General features: G+C 35.9%; 1 pseudogene; it reads left to right on the top strand.

Annotated features, from left to right (window-relative positions):
* The first annotated feature begins 1,258 nt into the window (after positions 1 to 1,258).
* LOC141658666 (putative peroxygenase 4) lies at positions 1,259 to 2,431 on the top strand (annotated as a pseudogene).
* The last annotated feature ends 2,081 nt before the right edge of the window (positions 2,432 to 4,512 follow it).

Genomic DNA, 4,512 nt, shown 5'->3' with positions numbered 1-4,512 from the left:
GTGAAGAGGAAGCTGAATCATAAGCTTCAGAATCCGAAGAATTTTGGACGTGGTCAATATCCTCCTTTTCAGAAGAGGATGATGAAGATTTGAGAAGTAGCTTGGAAATCTTGCTACAGAGCAAGGAATCGTCTTGAAATAATTCCTTAATTTTTTGTTTTGTAAAGCACTTATCTGCTTTATGGCCAGGTTTGCCACATTTATAACAGATAATTTCTTTGGAGTTTGAGTTTGAAGGCCTTTTGCGTTTAGATGAATGGCGTTTTTTGTAATATGGAGGTGGATTTTGATAAGATAGTTTTTGAGAGGATCGATGTTTCTTAAATCGTTTGTTGTGTTTACGATGTTTAGAAGAAGGAGCTTGAATTTTTTCAAATCCAAATGCTTCGCAGAAGCATCCTAGTTCCCTTCTTGAGATATTCTTTTCATTATTATACTTCATTTGAAGTTTTAGTTCCTCGCAGAGAGATAAACCTTGGTTTTTGATAAAGGCAAATAATTGCCCATAGGTTAATTCTTTGTACGGGATATCTTCAGTACCACAGTTTTCTTTTAGTTTCCTGAAGACTCTTTGAGCAAATAAATTAGGAAGTCCAGAGATGAATTTCTCTTTCCAGAAGGATTCATTATAGTCTGGTCTCCTTAGAACATAAGTAAGGAATGTGTCCTGATACCAACGATAATCACTTAGTGTAGGACATCGTAGGTTTGTAAGAACAAATTTTTGAGCTGAAAATAATTCACGGGGTGAAGCCTCCTATTCCAAAGATATTGATCACTGACTCTAAGTGCCATTCTACGTGTGTTACTTAGCAAACTTGCCTTCTTTATATTACTGTGTTTCAAAGATGTTGCACAGTCCGGAATCCTAAAGGCTTGTGGAATAACAGTAGGCTGAAAAAGTGCACATGGAGTTCATCAGGCCACTACATTAAATACGTATATAGATATGTATCATGTTATAGATACCTATAACAATGTGCCCATGTTTTAAATTTATGGGCACATCTTTTTTCAAACATAATACTAATAATGTGCCCATATAGATTGAAAGTGCCCATGGCCATACTTTGTTGAGGTTTTCAGGTTCCACTTGATTGTTACGCTTGATAAGACTGATGTTTTTACACAAGGTTTGGTTGATCTTATAACGGCTTAATTGGGTTAGCTCCATGTGAGTTATGTTCGCTATGCGAAATTACATTAGTAGCGTTAGTGTCCACATAAATGTCGTGTTAATACGTGTTCACTGCTACTGAGAATCATTAAGACTAATTAAGCTTACTTGAAGTCTTCATGATTGAGCTCAACTTTTTACTTATTTGTTGCCTTGACGTGTTGCAGGGGAAATTCCCATCATTTCTATTTCCAATTGAAATTAAGAATATAGCCAAAGCCAAAACATGGGAGTGATTATGGTGTCTACGACACCGAAGGAAGGTGTGTGAGACTGTCTTATTCTACAATTTGTTGAGACTTTTTCGGGACTATAAATGACTAATGTACAGAAATTATTTCTTTGAACTTGCTTATGACTTTTGAGTGTGACAAACTCTCTTGCACCATGTTTTTAACACTTTTTGGGTATGTTCAAAGGTTCGTTCGATCAAAGTTTGAAGTGATTTTCAGCAAGCATGCACATAGCAATGGTAATGCTCTAATCAGTAACGAACTTGGAGAGATGCTGAAGGCAAACAGACAACCAAAGGACTTTTTAGGATGGTAAGCAGCTCTCTTTGTGTAAACCGAGCCACATGTTGGTATAACAGGATTTGAACCTTATCAAAAGAGAGTCATTTGTCGACTCTTTACCAATTATCATATCACATGCCATGCATTCGAGATGAACAAATGCGAAATTGGACAGACCACACAAGGAATTTGTCTTTTCCAACCCATAAACCAGCGAGCTATTACATTGTTCATAACCGCTTCTGTTGGGATCGTGAGGGTGAGGTTCATGAGTCGTAGTGTCGTACTACCTATGAATGGCTCTAATATATGTCGTCTTATGTTCAGGTTTGGTTCCTATATAGAATGGAAGATCCTCTTCTATCTGTGGAAGAATAAGAATGGGGTATTGGAGAAAGGCACAGTAAGAGCAGTTTATGACGGAAGTTTATTCGAGAAAATGGAAATGGAGAAAAAAGCTTCTAAGAAATCGAAACATTGGTAAATTTACAAACGTTTTGGCCAACACGGTTTTTATTATGTAAGATTTAATAATTTGATGAAAATTACTTGGTTTCTGATTTAATTTTCTTCTCTTTTATAGTGTTAATGGAATGTAATAAGCAGTGGATCACAGGTTGGGCCTGGAATGTAATAGCTTGAATTGATCGCCATGCTATGTATTTATATCGCTTACAATTTAATTTCGCGCTAAACAAATTCTATTGTATTTTAATTTATTATAAAGGTGTTGGTTTTTTACTTTGTAACTTATGGGTGTTACACTTTGTTACCTACAATGGATTCCATTTTTCTACCATGTATTTGTACATTACATTACAATGTTGTATGAGGTATAATTTTTAAGTTTTTTCTACGAGTTTTCTTATGTTCGCGCGTATCTAACTTTGTCTTAATGGAATTGAATTCATCTATGGAAGAGATTTATGTATTGAACAAGTGCAATTATGAAAGCAATGGGTCTCACTTGAATCTGTGATATGAAAGAGGTGCACCACAATGAGAACAGAATTGTACAATGTACAATCAGAACTCATTCACATTTAAGTCGGAATCTTAGTTCCCTTTATGAGTTTATTCCGTCTCTACATTGCTGAATGCTGACCACCGATTGAATTTCGAGTTTATATGATATTCATATACGTATCATAATAGCTTACATTATCTACACTCTTTTATTTAGTGTCCAAGCTCTCGTGTTTCAGTTGGAGAAAGTTAAAGACAAGGACGAAAATTGAAAGGTGATGGAGAAATGAAGGACCTAGAGACAAAGGACCCAAAGATGAATAAGAAGGATGTTGGAAGTATTGCTTCAAAAGAATCTCTTATTATCACACATTGGTATAATTGGTGGGATTGTTAGACGGGTTGGAATTCTATGCGGTTTTTGCACAATTTCAAAGTTTGATAGCTCAGTCTTCTAAACTGATTATTGGCTTTCCCATGCTAATTGTGTAGTCTTCTATGGAACAAATTACAAGACGATATTTAATACGTCTCTAGATCCTTCCTTCTATTCCTATAAATACTCCATGTTTATGCTTTTTCTAAACAACAACAACAACATCCATCCTCTCTTATACTCTCTAAATATTTTCTGATATTATTCATAGCTTATTTTGGCAACGTTCTGTTAGTAATTCTCAATCTGAGTCTTTGTCGTACACCTTAGACTCGGAAGTCGTGTAACCCTGGGAAGTTGGTTGCTAAGAGGCCGTGTGTATCGAGCGGGGCAAATTCAACTTTAGGGCAGTGATTCTATCACGCCACGACATTTTTCTCTTCAAGTTTTGTAAGTTTATTTGTTCATTATTCGTCTTATAGTAATATCGCCTACAGTCTAAAGTTGAATTTTATTTTTATTTTATTTTTTTTGGAAAATTTACTTGCTCGTTAAATTTTTATTTAAGGTGATATAACTATATATGCTCTTTTTTGCTTATTCGTCACCAAAATATTACGTTTGTGGGTTTTTTTTTTTTTTTTTGACAGCAACAAATTTGGATAGTTTACATTTTACAATTTGATGGTATATGTGTTTAGTTATGGAGGTTTTCTTATCAAGCATCTTTTGTTTTGGTTGGAAGAGGCAGAATAGTAATAGAAAATGAAGGCGAGTAGGGGAAATGAGCATGCATACAAGGAACATGCGTGTATTTGTGAACACAAATTCTCATTATAGACGGACACTATCCGTCTATACGTATAGACGGATACCATTTTCCCTCACAAAATACCCAATTGCCATAAAGTGGGAAGCACATGGGGGTGCCCCACCTTGTCCCCCCTACCCATTTTATTAAAGGTCTTTACCCGTCTGTTCGCCCCACCCGTCTATACCAAGACCTATTGATTTGTGAATAGGCCTTTAGACTCCAGTAGTGCTTAGTCAAATTTAGGAATTTGACACCATAAATCACTTTGGGAGTTGGGAATTTAGTGTGTTAATGCACTTGTTTAACATAGGATATATCAAGTCTTTAATTTTATCGCTAAGAAGCATCTCAAACAGAGTTATTCGGACATACAACTTTGTTTTTTTTTCCTGCTTTTGGGTTGGGTTGAGCTGGGCCAAAAATCAGGCTATAAGCGTAGCCCATATCTGGCCTTAAATATTTATCGGGTCATGGGTTTTTTTTGGTCCAAATTTAAAGCCAATAGCAAAAAAAAAAAAAAAAAAAAAAAGGTTGGGTCGGGCCGGACTGGGCCTTCGGGGCAAGGCCATTTGATCCACTCTAGTTGTGTTGTCACTTATGTATGTGACAACATGTGGGGGAAGTAGGTCAATCTTGGACTTATTAGAGTAATTATTTGACAATG

The sequence above is a fragment of the Silene latifolia genome, chromosome 6 (assembly GCF_048544455.1).
Source record: "Silene latifolia isolate original U9 population chromosome 6, ASM4854445v1, whole genome shotgun sequence".
In the NCBI taxonomy this organism is placed as follows: Eukaryota; Viridiplantae; Streptophyta; class Magnoliopsida; order Caryophyllales; family Caryophyllaceae; genus Silene; species Silene latifolia.
This window is presented reverse-complemented; position numbering and strand designations above follow the sequence as displayed.